Here is a 17,752-nt window from a genome sequence, read left to right as displayed (position 1 = left end):
TAAGTATGAACATGCGGGCTGGCGGCAGTACAGGGCATACAGAGAAGCCACCAGCCGCCCAACGTGAAAGTGAAGGGAAGTGCGGGCTGCCGGCATAATTTAGCATTTAGTGAAGCCGCCAGCCTGCCCATCAGGTGCTGCTTAGTGCCGTGATGTATGCGCGGGCTGGCGGCTTCACTGAAGGCTAATTCACCCACAGTTTCATGGCAGCTCAGGAGCCATTAGTGATATCTCCTGAGCTTCTGCAGCCTGCACATTTCCCCCACCTTCCCTTTTTTATAAAATAAAATACGGCTGCATCTAGGGCTTTTTTTTGGAGTAGGGCTTATATTTTAAGACTACTCCAAAAACCCTGCAAAATATCGCTAGGGCTTATTATCGGGGTAGGGCTAATTTTCGGGGAAACACGGTACATGCCAAAAAGGGCTTGAGAACATATAACTGCACCCCTGAACGGCAAATTGGCCCTTATTTTTTGCCACTAATACACGCCAAAAAGGGCTGTAATTTTCTCACTTCACCACACAACGGCAAATACTTCAGATTCGGTGCAAATCAAAATTTTCCTGAAATTCGGATCGAATTCCACTTCGTCAATTCTCATTCGCTCATCTCTACGCCAGCTATGGGACTTTATTAAGACCGGTATCTAAAACTCCGGTCTTAATAAATGTGCCCCTCTGCTCGGCCAAAAGTGTTCTAAATGGATAGAGGAGAGCGAGTCAATGCTAAGCACCTCTTGCGGTGGCTTACCTCCACAAGAACAAGAGGATCAGACATGTTGAGTTTCAGCGGTGTACTGGATAGAAGCACAAGGCTCCATATGGTGTGTCATTTCCAGCGCCGGCATACTGAAGCTCAGCTCCCTTTCACTTGAATAGGGTAAGAAGCTGTCTGACTCTAGCTCATACACTATATAATTGCTGGCGCCGGAGCAGCCTGAAACATGTGGGGTTGGATACTATCAAGTTGATATTGATGACCTATCTGGAGGTTAGGTAGTCGATATCTATAGCCCAGAGAACTTCTTTAAATGCATTTAGGCAGTTGTAAAACTGCAACAGATATCAGATTGCACGTATGAGGGTATTCTCTAAATGGGGTTGTTTCTACACCACGTGCATACATTTTTCTCAAACCCCTTCAGGTTTATGGAGCAGTCACAGAGTGAAGTTACTCTGATTTATAGGTGATAGGGAAGAAATTACGAACTTGTACCTAAAAGTATTACTTTCTTGCGGCCTTCAATATACAAACACTTCAGGAGTCTTGATCACTTCTCTTTCTTCCTGTGTTATGCTAATGCCTTTTATCTTTTACAGGTTTTTTACACCTTCAGAGAATGAGCTCAGCTCTGATGGTGAGGACGGGGGATGTGTCATTTGTAATGATAATTGCGTGGTTGCAGCATCCTGTACACAAGCACTGGAGGGCACAGGTACTGTATACGAAGTGTCCCTGTGCAAGCCATGTCTTGTCACTAAAAGCCTAAAATATAAATGGCACCACTGCAACATCTACAATGGTGTGACCCCGAATAAATGAAAATTGTCTTAGGCCCGAGTCACACAGTATTTAGGTGCATTTAGAGGAGGGGGTTTCACAACCAAAAAAGACTGCAGCTAGATGTGTGCTGTACCGTATCAGATCTAGTGCAAAGGATGTAGCTTACTCATCCATGGCAACCATCTATCTTTAGAGACCCTTTGAAAAAAGAAAGTAGCAAGCCAATTGTTTGCCATGGGCACAGAGGCAGACTAGCCATAGATCCTACAGGGAAATTTCCAGGAGGGCCATCCAAGCCCTCCTCATGGAAGCTTCATTAATTAATGGTAAGAGCATCGGGTATTTATGCACCAGACCAGCAGTCAAGTGCACTGCGGAATTCAACTGTGTCAACGTCCGGGGTATGGTGATAGTGCAGCGTAAAATACTGTTCTGTGGTATTTAATTTTCCTGGGGCAGTATCTTGTGCTGCACCACTGTATTGCTGGCTCCACCTACTTCTGTTCGCCCTGCCTACTTGTCACTTGTGTTGCCCTGCCTCCTGTCAATTTGATTTACCTACAACATGGGCTGGGTTTATTTTTTATCTTCCCCAGAGCCACTTTAAGTTCTCAGTCTGCCTTTGCACGGGCAACTACTTTATTAATAAATCTCCACCAAAGTATCTTGGCTTCTAGAGTTTTCAAATGTAACATGATCTTGATATGGCATTTTTTATGGCATATTATCCATAAACTTCAATAGGATCTTCAAATTCTTCCAAAAATGCATGTATCGAAAATGCCATGAAAACAACTACACTTGTCGAAAAATTGCAAATGTTTTCCTAAGCAATTATTAATGACATTTTAAGCACAAAAATGTCTATTGTGAATTTGGCTTTAGTCTGATTTCAGACAGCTCTTATGATTTCACATTTTGGAAACAGTTTTACTGCCTCCAACACCCAGACCTCTATGTGCTGAACTCAAAGGGAATTTGTCACCAGCAACCTCCATAACTGTGGGTTCCCCTGATTAAAACACTGTTTTTCTTTGGTTGATCCGAGGCTCCATTCCCAAGATACTTTTTATTGATATACAAATTAGGCCTTTGGTGCAATGAGGGTGTTGCCATTTTTCTGGTTGCATGCAAGCTTCTCTTATTTCTGAGGCAAAAACTGAAATGACTCCCCCCCACCACCACCACCACTACCATTCTTTTAAATTATATATTATGCATATGTACTGTTATACTGTACATACCCCTTACATCCAGTGATGTCTCCTCTAATGTTCTAGTATATTGTGCCCTGTAGTTCGCCTATGATATACTGCACCTTCTGTAATGAAATGCACCCCTGTAGTACCTCACTTAGTAGAATGCCCTCATAGAGATTGCATATATAATGCTCCCCCCTGTAGTTCCCCACTTAGTATAATGGCCCCCCTAGGGATTTTATATTTAATGCTCTCCTCTTCATAGTCCCCTACTTTGTGTATTACCCCCCTGTAGGGTTTGATATACAGTCAGGTCCATAAATATTGGGACATCGACACAATTCTAAAACATTTTTGGCTCTATACACCACCACAATGGATTTGAAATAAAACAAACAAGATGTGCTTTAACTGCAGACTGTCATCTTTAATTTGAGGGTATTTACATCCAAATCAGGTGAACGGTGCAGGAATTACAACAGTTTGATATGTGCCTCCCACTTGTTAAGGAACCAAAAGTTATCGGACATAATAATCATAAATCAAACTTTCACTTTTTAATACTTGGTTGCAAATCCTTTGCAGTCAATTAGAGCCTGACGTCTGGAACGCATAGACATCACCAGACGCTGGGTTTCATCCCTGGTGATGCTCTGCCAGGCCTCTACTGCAACTGTCTTCAGTTCCTGCTTGTTCTTGGGGCATTTTCCCTTCAGTTTTGTCTTCAGCGAGTGAAATGCATGCTCAATCGAATTCAGGTCAGGTGATTGACTTGGCCATTGCATAACATTCCACTTCTTTCCCTTAAAAAACTCTTTGGTTGCTTTTGCAGTATGCTTTGGGTCATTGTCCATCTGCACTGTGAAGCGCCGTCCAATGAGTTCTGAAGCATTTGGCTGAATATGAGCAGATAATATGGCACCTTGTGCCTTCTCACTATATATATATATATATATATATATATATATGCTAAAGGATCTGTGATCATGTAACATGATGAAATCAAAGGTCCTTCAAGCCTACTATTACTGTATTTCAAAGGTCCTTCTCTGATATGCTGATCTACGCCTATGGGTCATGGGACAGCGTGGTTTTGCTGCAGATTGTGCAGCAAATCGAGGGAAAAAAATGCTGTAAAAATTAGTTGGTGCAACAAGAGCAATGGCGGCATCCTCATTTCACCAAATGCCTAGTTTGCATATTAAGAAAAAGTATCATAATTTGGGGAAAGAGTCTCAGATCATCACAGTAGTTTAAATCAGGTGAACCACAGCTATGTGTCAACTTAAACAATTGGACAGGGAGGTAGCTAGTGATTCCTTTTAAATCATCATAGGAACCATGTGTCAAATTCACAAAATTGACATTACAACACAGCTGAATTAAAGGGAATCTGTCACCAGTTTTAGGCCTCATGCACACAACCGTTGTGTGCATCCGTGGCCATTGTGCCGTTTTCCGTTTTTTTTCGCGGATCCATTGACTTTCAATGGGTCCGTGGAAAAATCGGAAAATGCACCATTTTGCAGCCGCATCCGTGATCCGTGTTTCCTGTCCGTCAAAAAAATAGGACTTGTCCTATTTTTTTGACGGACAACGGTTCACGGACCCATTCAAGTCAATGGGTCCGTGAAATAACACGGATGCACACAAGATTGGCATCCGCGTCAGTGATCCGTGGCCGTAGGTTACTTTCATACAGACGGATCCGAAGATCCGTCTGCATAAAAGCTTTTTCAGAGATGAGTTTTCATTTTGTGAAAACTCATTTCTGACAGTATATTCTAACACAGAGGTGTTCCCATAGTGATGGGGACGCTTCTAGTTAGAATATACTACGAACTGTGTACATGACTGCCCCCTGCTGCCTGGCAGCACCCGATCTCTTACAGGGGGCTGTGATCCACACAATTAACCCCTCAGGTGCTGCACCTGAGGGGTTAATTGTGCATATCATAGCCCCTATAAGAGATCAGGGGCACCCAGGCAGCAGGGGGCAGACCCCCCTCCCTCCCTCCCCAGTTTTAATTTCATTGGTGGCCAGTGCGGCCCCCCCGGCCCCCCCTCCCTCTATTGTAATATCATTGGTGGCCAGTGTGCGGCCTCCCCCGACCCCCCTCCCTCCCTTTATTGTATTATCATTGGTGGCCAGTGTGCGGCCCCCCCGGCCCCCCCCCTCCCTCCCTCTATTGTATTATCATTGGTGGCCAGTGTGCGCCCCCCCCCCCCCGGCCCCCCCTCTATTGTATTAATATCATTGGTGGCCAGTGTGCAGCCTCCCCTCTCCCCCCCCCCCCCCGATCATTGGTGGCAGCGGAGATTCCGATCGGAGTCCCAGTTTAATTGCACTGGGGCTCCGATCGGTAACCATGGCAACCAGGACACTACTGCAGGCCTGGTTGCCATGGTTACTTAGCAATATTACAATATTAGAAGCATCATACTTACCTGCTGCGCTGTCTGTGACTGGCCGGGAGCTCCTCCTACTGGTAAGTGACAGATCATTAAGCAATGCGCCGCACAGACCTGTCACTTACCAGTAGGAGGAGCTCCCGGCCGGTCACAGACTGCTGCACCTGAGGGGTTAATTGTGCGGATCACAGCCCTCTGTAAGAGATCGGGTGCTGCCAGGCAGCAGTGGGCAGTCATGTACACAGTTCGTAGTGTATTCTAACTAGAAGCGTCCCCATCACTATGGGAACGCCTCTGTGTTAGAATATACTGTCGGATATGAGTTTCACGATCTAACTCATATCCGACAGTATATTCTAACATAGAGGCGTTCCCATGGTGATAGGGACGCTTCAAGTTAAAATATACCATCGGATTGGAGAAAACTCTGATCCGATGGTATAATAGGGACTCCTGACTTTACATTGAAAGTCAATGGGGGACGGATCCGTTTGTAATTGCACCATATTGTGTCAGCGTCAAACGGATCCGGACGGATCCGTTTGGCTCCGCACGGCCAGGCGGACACCAAAACGACTTTTTTTTCATGTCCGTGGATCCTCCGAAAATCAAGGAAGACCCACGGACGAAAAAAAGATCACGGACCAACGGAACCCCGTTTTGCGGACCGTGAAAAAATACGGTCGTGTGCATGAGGCCATATGGTGTCCTAAGTGAGCAACATAAACATGTGACAGATCCCCTTAGCAAAATGCTGGGTCACTTTTTGTAACTGACCCAGCTGTTCTGCCAAAATCTTGTACGAAACAGCTCCAGTGAATAATAATGAGTCCCAAATATTCATGAGCTCCTGGATTTCCCTGCCCACCTGCTGCTCATTCAGTTAGAAAAAAAATTGTCAGAGGCAGGTGGGTGGGGAGAGCCATGAGCTCATGAATATCAGGACTTATTGGCATGCGCTGGAGGAGCTGCTTCATTTTAGAGTTCAACGTTTTTTATTGAAAATTTTCACATAATAATCAGCAGAGCATGTCAATGCATAAACAGTTCGAGGTGGACGCAGCCACCAGAGACGGGTACTGGAACTTCTGTTGGACAGAGGTGAACGGGAGGACCCCCTCAGGACAAATGAGCTGGGAGACCCCCTCAATTCCTTGATCCCGCCAACTGCGGAGATTGATATTCCCCAAAATCCATTCTAGAGAGCAAGTATCCAAATGAGAGATCAGGGCACCAGTAGAGTCAGCGTATGCGTTGTGAAAGTGTAACCAGAGCTTCCCTACGTGTCGCACCGTCCGCAGGGAGACATTAGGAACCTTCCCGCTCCATAGTATACCAATCAGCAAATCTCTTAAGGAGCCCTCCTTTATGGAGTGAGACTCAATTTGGTGCCAAGCTTTGCTATAATGTCTGTCCCACCATTCCCTAGCAAGTGACAAGCTAATAGCGCTATGGTAATCTCTAATGCAGGGCAGACCCAACCCCCCGGCTTTTTTCCGTAAGAAAAGCTGTTTTTGGGCAATCCTGGGTTTAGACTATTTCCAAACGTACTTGGACAATATCGCCTGCGCTTTTCGAAAGAATGTATCAGGGATTGGAATAGGGAGAGCTCTAAATATATAGATCAATTTAGGCAATGTCATCATCTGAAATGCAGCCACCCCACCAACCCATGATATCTCCTTCATGGAGAAGTGGGAGAAATCAGATGACATAGTATCGAGGAGGGGTTCATAGTTCCGCTTATATAAATGAGAGCAGGGATATGTCAGCTTGATCCCCAAGTATGGAAGTTCCAATTCCTGCCAGTCTAGGGGAAATCGAGACTTTAACACCTCAGCATCATAATGAGGGATATTGAGTAACAGGGCTTGAGATTTGGAATTGTTAATTTTATAATAGGAAAGCGTGCGGAAATGCGCTATTATGTCAAAGGCTGAGCTTAATGACTGAAGGGGACTCGATAGGGTGAGGATAATGTCGTCAGCATATAACGATATTCTATGGTCCCTTCCTCCAACATCCACGCCGTGAATGAGGGGAGCTCTCCTAATGTTTTGAGCTAAAGGTTCCAAGGCCAAGATGAACAGGAGGGGCGATAAAGGGCATCCTTGGCGCGACCCATTGGTAATCTGGAAAGGAGCAGACAATACCCCATTAACACATACCCGAGCCTTGGGGGATGTATATAAGCTGTAGAAAGCGTTCAATATACTTCCTTGAAAGCCCATCTTACCAAGAACCGAGAATGCGAACGACCAGTGTAGCCGGTCGAACGCCTTCTCGGCATCTAGGGTCACCGCCAACATTGGAAGGTTATTTTGCTCAGCGTAATCAAACAAGTTAATCAACCTTCTAGTATTGTCTGAAGATACACGTCCCTTAACAAACCCTGTTTGGTCCTCCTTAATCAAGGAGGGGAGTATGACTGACAATCTGTTGGCTATTAATTTGGTGAAAATTTTAATGTCCGAATTCAGTAGCGAGATTGGCCTAAAATTTTGAGGGGCATCTGGGGGTTTCCCAGGTTTTGGCAATGTAACTATAAGGGCTGTGAGCATCTCGGTCGGGAATGGGGTTCCTTCAAGAGCGCGGTTAAAAATGTCTAGCAAGTGGGGGAACAATACGGGGAGGAAATGTTTGTAATATTCATTAGACAAGCCGTCCGGGCCAGGGGATTTGCCCAATGGGAGAGTTGCTATTATTCTTTGGAGTTCCATTGATGTGAGAGGAGCGTTTAATGAATGAAGCTGGTCGGAAGATAGGGTGGGCAGTTCAGACTGAGTTAGGAAGCTCTCCACCAATTCAGGGTAGTTATCATGCAGAACGACCGTATCTTTAAGATTATAAAGGCTGTGATAATAAGAACGGAACTGTTCCGCGATATCTCTAGGGTCTAGCAGTTTTGCTTTGGAGGACGGGTGGATGAGAAATGGGATTTTAGATTTGGTCGGTTGGGCTTTAAGCTGATTAGCCAACAGCTTGCCAGCCTTGTTACCCCGGACATAGTACCTCGACTTTAACCTGAGCAGGGACCTAGAATAGTCACGTGACAGGAGACTACACAATTTGTCCCTCTCTATTCTCAGTAGGGAAGATGTATGAGCTGTAGGAGACATCTTATTCCGATTCTCAAGCTCTGCGACCGATTTAAGCAGCTGAGAAATTTCCTTTTCCTTGACTCTCCTTAGTTTACATTTCAATCTGATCAATGAGCCCCGGATGAACGCCTTATGAGTTTGCCAAAGGATATATTTATCCGTGACAGATCCGTCATTGAAGGAGAAAAACTCCCGCAATTCAGCAGATAACTCCCTAATAGTTTCTGGGTTGGAAAATAAGTACGTGTCATTGCGCCAAATGGGAGCGCGTGGGAATTGGAACAGGTCCTCCAGTGTCAATGTTATTGGGGCATGGTCAGACCACTGAATAAGTCCAATACCCGTAGATTTTGTGTGCATCAAGGTAGCTTGGTCTACAAAAAACATATCAATGCGTGAGTATGAGAGGTGAGGAGTGGAAAAGAAAGTATAATCTCTTTCCATACTATGTTGAGCTCTCCACACATCAATGAGACCCTCCGCGTGCAACAGAGAGGCAACACCGCCCCCTGAACGCCGGGTTAAGCTAGTAGAGTCCAACGACCGGTCCATCACCGAGTTAAAGTCCCCACAGACAATCACCTTCCCTTGTTTCAGTGAATTGAGCTGTTTCAGCAATTTTCGCAGGAAGGGGATTTGGTGATCATTAGGTGCATATACATTAACTATGGTATAGATGATGATGTTGTTGATAGAACATACCAGAATGATGTACCGGCCGTTGGAGTCCACTTTTGAGGAAATGGTGGTGAATGCCACTGAACTCCTGACAGCTATGAACACTCCTCTGGACTTCTTACTAACATGAGAATGTAGTACATGGGGGAAAAGTCAGTTATGAATACGTTTAGCATCTTCCTGCAGTAAATGAGTCTCCTGGATGCAAATAAGGTCCGCTCCAGCTTTGGTTGCCTCTCGCCAAACATATGATCTTTTCTGAGGACAGTTAAGTCCTTTGGCATTAAGTGATAACATTTTGAGACCCATGTGAGTGAGGAGAGGAACCAGGTCCTGTGCGGATAGACAGACTATCAAGTATTATCAATTTAACTACAGTAACAACAGACAATTGCCTAACAGTGAGCAAGATGTACAGGTGGCTGTAGATATATACTCTAAATAGCGAGTCGGTGAGGAGTCTAAAGGGTTAAGAAAAAACAACCGGGAAAGGGAAAAATAATACAACTCCAGACGATCAACCCGTCCGTGCAGTATAGGTGGCGTAAGTCCTCTGGTGAGGCTGAGAGGAGTCTTAACTATGTTAAATGCGCAAACATAGTGACAGCACCTAAACAGAAAAGGTTAGTTATCAGACCCATACACACAATGCGAAGGTAACTCTACTTCTCCTAGTCGCGTGTAATTCAAGGCCAAGTATGAAGAGCAGCTCCTGCAGTTTCAACCTGGATCCGAGTTAGTCCCGTAAGGAGATTAGCAATCTTGTGTTCCAGACACAGACATTTGATCGTCCCTTCTGCGGGTTCCTCTTTTTTCCATCTGAAGGGGAATGTCCGATGTTAGTAGTAGCTCTCTTCCATCAGCAACCGATTTCACCACGTGGGTTTTCCCATCTTTACGGATCAGCAGCTTTTGCGGGTAGCCCCATTTATATTGAATGTCATTGTCCCTAAGGGCAAGGGTGACCGGCTGCAATTCCCTCCTTTGCCTCAAAGTCGCCATGGAGAGATCAGCAATGACTGTCTGGAAGGGAGCAGGGAGTTTGTCGCAATTCCTAGCCGCCATCATTAAGGCCTCTTTAGTATGGAAGAAGTGGATCCTGGCTAGTGTGTCCCTTGGGATATCCGCACTGAGGTGAGGCGGCTTTGGTATCCTATGTGCCCTGTCAATTATCATGTCAGGGACAGGGATTTTCGGTAGCAATGCTTTAATGAGGCTCTTGAGATAGGGCTGTAGATCACGGGGTGCTATATCTTCCGGAATGCCCCTGAATTTAACGTTGTTCCTTCTGGAGCGGTCCTCCAGATCTGCCAGTTTGCCCTTAATAATCTCCATTTCATCCGCCATGTCATTGTGGGCATCAATAATGTTATTCTGTGAGGTGGCAAAATCAGCCATCTTACTCTCCACATGCAGGATTTTATCCGCAGACTCTTTAACTTTGGCCGCCAGAGGGTTAATGAATCCCGCCATATCTGAGTGCAGGGACTGGTGCAAAGCCAAGAGCATATTTTTAATGGAGTCCTCACACAGGGGTTTATCAGAGGTCTGAAACGCAATAATGGGGATGACAGCGGGGGTCTCCACCGCTTGTATCCATGGCCCCTTACTGACCTCAGGAGAACATGACGGGTCCAGGCGCGGCTTCTGCTTCTGGGGGCTGCAGGAAGGTGAGAGCCCAGTGCGGTTAGCAGCAGCGCCATTTTGTGCATCCGTGGTGTCTGGAGTCCCCGGATCATTTGGAGTCGGTGGGAGTGAAGGGAAGTCTGCTTCCGTCAGGGAGAAAACATCGGGCTCCGGTGGGGGTGATGGAGACCTGGAGGCGCTTATCGGCGATGCGTTGCTCTGAGGAGACGAGGTATGTATGCCGGTGCGGGAACACGCGCCATCTTTAGCTGGGCCCCGCTCAAGGAAGCCGTCCAGGTTGCCGCTCTGCAGCCTAGGAAGCTGCCGTTTAGATTTTCCCATATTGTCCTGGAGTGTGTCCCGTCTTGTCGCAAGTAGGGATATAGAGATGGCAGTTATCGTAGCCCTGGGGAGCTTCTCTGTAGTCGCTGAGGTGCAGGAGCAGATAGATCAAGCGGCCATTCCTCTCAGCGGCCAAGCCACACCCGAGCTGCTTCATTTTAAAAGTGAGGACAGCATAAAACTGGTGACAGGTTCTCTTTAAAGGGGTTCTCCGGGAATAATAAAATTAAAATACTTAAATATTACTTTATAATAAATATATTCACAAATACCTTTAATTATTTATAATGGCTCGTTTTGTATGGGGAGTAATCATCAAGGAAATAAAATGGCCGCCGTCACATTTGTTCACAAAAAACTTGTCCTAATCACACAGGAGGACGAGTTACTTCACAACACTGAGGTAAAGAGCTGCCTCATCCTCCTCTCTGCTCTACTTGTCAGGGATTATGATCCTGAATACAGATGATAAGAACTTTAGCTTAATCTCTGGGGAATTTAGTTCATGAGGAGACATGATGTACAGAGATGACAGACAGGACAGACTGTGGTAATGTGGTGCTATGGTAGTGGAGACTGTATACAAGTGCTGCTGCTCATTAGCCACCTCCCTGTCCTTTTCTCTGTACTTCATGTCTCCTCATCATCTCCATTCCCACAGAGATTCACCTGTATTCAGGATCATAATCCCTGACAAGCAGAGTAGAGAGGAGGATGAGGTAGTTCTTTAGCTCAGTGTTGTGAAGTAACATGTCCTCCTGTGTGGTTAGAACAGGTATTGTGTGTATAAATAGGATGGCGGCCAGTTTAGTTCTCCAAATGATTTCTTCCCAGACAAAACGAGCCATTTTAACTAATGAAAGGTATTTGTGAATATATTTATTATAAAATAATATTTAAGTATTTTAATTTTCTTAATTCCCGGAGAACCCCTTAAAGGACATCTCACACTGGAAATGTCCTCCCCCATTTCCTCGTCTGCCACATTCAGAGCATCGTCCTTAAGGCTACTTTCACACTATCGTCGGGGCTCCGCTTGTGAGCTCCGTTTGAAGGGTCTCACAAGCGGCCCCGAACGCATCCGTCCAGCTACCAATGCATTCTGAGTGGATGCGGATCCGCTCAGAATGCATCAGTCTGGCAGCGTTCAGCCTCCGCTAAGCAGGCGGACACCCGAACGCTGCTTGCAGCGTTCGGGTGTCCGCCTGGCCGTGCGGAGGCAAACGGATCCGTCCAGACTTACAATGCAAGTCAATGGGGACGGATCCGTTTGAGGTTGACACAATATGGCTCAATTTTCAAATGGATCCGTCCCCCATTGACTTTCAGTGTAAAGTCTGGACGGATCCGTCTGAACAACTTTCAGACTTAGAATTTTTTCTAAACTATAATGCAGACAGATCCGTTCTGAACGGATCCAAACATCTGCATTATAGGAGAGGATCCGTCTGTGCAGACACCAGACGGATCCTCTCTGAACGCTAGTCTGAAAGTAGCCTAATTGTGATCAGCGATCGTTTGATTAGACACAGCAGTGGGATGGTTACGCTGTTATGGTGTTATCGCCACTAACCATCTGTGTGGATTCATCAAAGTTTCTTAAAACCTCACAGAGGTCTGACATCAATGCCCACTCCTCGCTTGTGAATAGTGCCAGTTGACTCAAAAGGCGACGACCATGTTGCAGCTGGTATTCCACAACTGCCCTCTGCTGTTCACAAAGCCCGGCCAACATGTAGAATGCAGAGTTCCAGCGCGTGCTCACGTCGAACAACAGTCAGTGAGCTGAAAGCCATAAGCGCTGCTGCAGAGTTGACAGACTGACTGAAGCTGTGGACGACTTGCGGAAATGTGCACACATGCGGTGCACCTGTCACGGCCTATGGTGTGCTTAGTGACATTTTCCTTCACTTGGTTGCCCGTGACTACGTTTGGTGTTGTATGCATGTGGTGGCAGTGTCTCGGCCTTCTGGCTGATCCCCAGGACATGGTTGCCTCGCATGCCGTTGCCCGCGGCAACAGGTGAAGTCTGTGTTTATGTGTGTACTTCCCCTTTAAGTGGCCGTCTTCCCTTGCCTTGTGTTGGAAGGGTTAACTTCCTTCCTAGTATGTGTGTGGGTGTGGCTACATGGGCTATAAAGCCTCAGTTTAGATCAGTAGTCTGAGGGGTACTTCAGCCATGGCTAGCTGGAGTCATCCTCCTGTCATATACAATCTGCAAGTGGGGGCCACCCTTGTGGTCATAGCCTATGTTACATGGTGTTATGAAGGTGTGTGTGTTTGGTCTTTTTATTTATTGCAGCTTATGGTTTCCTGGGTTCCCGTGTGATGTGTGCTGTGTCCCTTGTGTTGTTGTGGACAGCAGCACTTGCACATGGGTTCCAGGCTGTGTGTCTGTGGCAGGTAGGTGTGGTTCTTGTTTCACTTACCTGCCATTGCCATATGTCTGTTTATGTTTACCCTTTCTTGGCCAGTGAGACTCCTGTTCGTCCGTATCCTGGAGGAACAGGTAGTCTTACCCTTCTCCTACTCTAGGGCCACCCTGAGGGCGAGTAGGAATATTAGGTTCCGGAGTATGAGCCCTCCCACCATCAGGGTCGGCTCATACGGCTAGGAGACAGGGTCAGAATTAGGGATTGATAGGAGGTGACCTGCTCCCTGATTCCTGTCCTGGCCTTGAATCGACCATCCATCTTCTGGCATCGCACGGCTGAGGGTTTTCCCCATCCTCAGCCGTGACAGCACCTTCACTAGTAGCTCTGGCAAATTAGGGTGGGTTTTGATAAACCGCTGAACCACAAAGTTTAAGACTTGGGCTAGGCATGGGATGTGTGTCAGGTTGCCAAGCTCCAAAGCCACCACCAATTTACGGCCATTGTCAGACATAACCATGCGTGGTTGTAGGTTGAGTGGCGAGAGCCACAGTTCGGTCTGGTCCATTATACCCTGCCACAGCTCTGCGGCGGTGTGCTGTTTGTCCCCTAAGCAGATCAGCTTCAGCACGGCCTGTTGACGCTTACCCACTGCAGTGCTGCACTGCTTCCAGCTAGCGACTGATGGCTGACTGCTGCTGGAGGTGGAAGTGGAAGAGGAGGTGGCAGAGAAGGAGAAGTGGGGGTTGGAGCCAGTAACATAGCTGTTGGATGAGACCCTGATGGATGCAGGCGTGGGTAGAACCTGTGCCATCCCAGGGTACGACTCACTCCCGGCCTCCACAACATTCACCCAGTGTGCAGTCAAGGAAATGTAGCGTTCCTGGCCACCAGCACTTGTCCGAGGTGAAGTGGACCTTCCCAGTAAGTGCGTTGGTCAGGGCACGGGTGATGTTCTGGGACACATGCTGGTGTAAGGCGGGCACGGTACACCGTGAAAAATAGTGTGCCTTCCACAGGGCATTGGCCAGCAGTGCGTAACACAGGGGAAGAGGAGGCAGTGGTGTGACCCGCAGACCCAGATTGTGGACCCATGCATTCAGACCACTTATTAGGGTGCTTGGATGCCATGTGGCGGATCATGCTGGTGGTGGTGGGGTTGCTAGTGTTCACGCCCCGGCTCATTTTGGTACGGCACAGGTTACAAACTACCACTCTTTTGTCATGTGCACTTTCCTCAAAAAAGCACCACACTGCGGAACACCTATCCCTTGGCAAGATAGATTTACGCATGGGGGTGCTCGGTGTAACGGTTGCTGGCCTGTTTGGTGTGGACCGACTTCTCCCTTTTGCAACCCCACTGCCTCTTCCAACCTGTTGCGGTGATACAGATCCCTCCCCCTCTGTACTGCTGTCCTAGCTCAGCTTTTCACCTTCCCATGTTGGGTCAGTGACCTCATCGTCCACCACCTCCTCTTCCACTTCCTCACTATGCTCATCCTCCTGACTTGACCTAACCACAACCTCAGTGATTGAAAACTGTGTTTCATCATCATCCACCTCGTAAACGAATGATTGCCGTTCACCACCGTCATCTTCTTGAGACTGTGAAGGCTCAAGAGGTTGGGAATCAGGGCACAATATCTCAGGTCCTTCTTCAAGGGTGCTGGGCGCCAGGGCCAAATCTAATAGTGGAGCTGGAGAGAGCTCCTCGGAATATCCAAATGTGGGATCACTCATTTGGCTCTTTATGGTGGGAGGAAGGATGATCAGAGTGAGGATTCGGTTGACCAGACTCTTGGCTACAGAGACTGGACTTGGTGGAAGAAAGGGTGGTGCTTAACCGACTGGAAGCATTATCTTCAGCAATCCAACCGACTTGGACAGTGTTGTCCTGCGCCGCCCAGCTAAGTTGGACATGAAGCTGGGTAAGGTGGATGTTTTTTTTTTTTTCTGGTGCACTGGCAGCAGGCACAGTTTCATTGCGCCCAGGGCCACGGCATCTGTGTGCACCATCAGCATCACGCCCACTTCCCCGTCCCTTAGTGCTCGTCTTCTTCATATTAATGGTTTCATCACTAGATGTGGCGCAGATTGTTTTACTGTCCGCTAAAGACACCGTTTTCGGATGCAGGACAGTATTTGTCACAGAAACCCACAGAATATGGACACTATATTAGGCCCAGATTATTGGAATTTGCAATACAGACACTGTTTTCTGATGTAGTACCGTATTAGTTACAGAACACCACAGATTATGGATAGAGTTGAGCGAACCCGAACTGTAAAGTTTGGTTTCGTACCGAACTTTAGGATTTTTGGACCCCGGACCCGAACCCGAACATTTCAGTAAAAGTTCGGGTTCGGTGTTTGGCGATTTATTAGCGCGTTTAACTGTATGCCATCATAGACATGCCTACTAATGGCATGGCTGCGATTGGCCAGTGCAGCATGTGACCCAGCCTCTATATAAGCTGGAGTCACGTAGCGCTGCACGTCATTCTGCTGCTGCTGCTGTGAGGGAGAGAATAGGAAAGAATCTTTAATCTGAAGTGCTTGTTAACTCAGCGATCTACATAGATTTTGTTTTGTGGGTGCAGTGCACAATCTTTTTACCCTGCACTGAGCCCTGAGACAGAGAAAAATAACTTTTATCCATCTGTTAGTTAGGTAGGCGGTGGCGGCCCTTTTATGCAAGCTCAGTGCACCAGCACAGCATATGTGCTTTTGTGACATTTAAATCCAAGCTTGAAATACTGCAATAATAATCTGGGTTTAAAAAAACACCTATTTTTGGCAATATCCTACATCTGGTGCCTTTGCAGCATTTGTCAGTGTGCAATTTAAGCTAGAAATACAGCAATAATTTACTCAATTTTACAGCCCTTACTGCATCTGTCAGCTTTAGATACTGCTGTCTTATTCTGTTAGTAAAAAAAAACACCCATCTTGTGATTGTTAAAAACAAGCTTGAAATACTTCTATAATTTTCTGGTTTTTAAAAAACACCCATTTTTGTCATTACCCTCCATCTTGGGCCTCTGCCACATTAGTCAGTGTGCAATTTAAGCTAGAAATACAGCTATAATTTTCTGAGTTTTAAAAAACACCCATTTAGGGCAAAATACTTAATTTGCAGCCTTGTCTGTATCTGTCAGTGTGAGATACACGCTTTAGATACTGCTGTGCTATTCTGGTATTAAAAAAACACCCTTTTGGGCAAAGTACTTAATATTGCAGTCTTTGCTGCATCTGTTATTGTTAAAACAAGCTTCAAATACTTCAATAATTTTCTGGATTTTAAAAGACACCTATTTTTGGCAATACCCTCCATCTTGGGCCTCTGCTGCATTACTCAGTGTGTAAGTTAAGCTAGAAATACAGCTATAATTTTCTGGGTTTTAACCCCTTAGGGACCGGGCTCATTTTCACCTTAAGGACCAGGCCATTTTTTGCAAATCTGATGATAACTTTTTTTAAAATGAAATTAATATTTTTCTTTATTCATCTCAACAAACACTTACAAAATTAAGAAAAACAGAATACATACATTCCCAGCCACCCACTTCCCTCCCCCCGAAGTGCCGCCATGTCCGGGAGAAGAAAAAAAAAATAAAAAAAATAAATACACACACACATATATATATATATATATATGCATACACACATATATATATATATATATATATATATATATATATATATATATACATACACACATATATATATATACATACACACATATATACATAAAAAACATATATAAAAAATAAATCAACCTAAGACTTTTCAATTATTCTTTCACCCATTCCATACTGCCCAAACCCTGAGCCATTATATCGTATGAACCTCTCTGCCTATACAAAATGGCCTCATAGTCTCTGATTTTATTGACTAATTTCAGCCACTGGTTAACGTGAGGAGGGGTAGCTGCAAACCAGGACCTGGAGATCAGGAGACGGGCCAAAAACATCACCCTAGTCAAAAGGCACTGCTCTGGCTTCTTGCAATTTAGAGCAGACAGATCCCCAAGGATCCATAGCTGAGGCTGGCGAGGGAGCTCCATCTGCAGTCGCCGCACAAGAAGTTCTTGTATTGCTCCCCAATAACCATCTAAAAGGGGGCAATCCCAAAACAGATGAAGATAGTCTGAATTCGGGCTCCCACAACGTATGCAGTTGGAGTTATCTCATAGTCCACGCCTCTGAAGCCACAGCGGCGTTACATATATCCTGTGCATAATATTAAACTGAAGAACTATGTGGTTAAAACTAAAAGAAACCAAACCCATATTCTTCAATACACTTTCCCAAGCCTCAAAAGATAGGTTAGGGTAAGTGAGTCTCCAGGACTTTTGTCCAGGCGAGAGACAATCCATAAAAAGTGCCTTGATTAAGTGTTTATAACAATAAGCTATCTTAGCCTTGACGTAATTCTTTTTCTTTATTAGACTGTGCAAAAAACTTGACGTGTCTATACTTAGTAAAGTTCTATCCACAATACTACAAAGTGCCAA

Source organism: Bufo bufo, chromosome 4 (genome assembly GCF_905171765.1).
Source record: "Bufo bufo chromosome 4, aBufBuf1.1, whole genome shotgun sequence".
Lineage (NCBI taxonomy): Eukaryota > Metazoa > Chordata > Amphibia > Anura > Bufonidae > Bufo > Bufo bufo.
Note: the sequence above shows the minus strand (reverse complement) of the source record.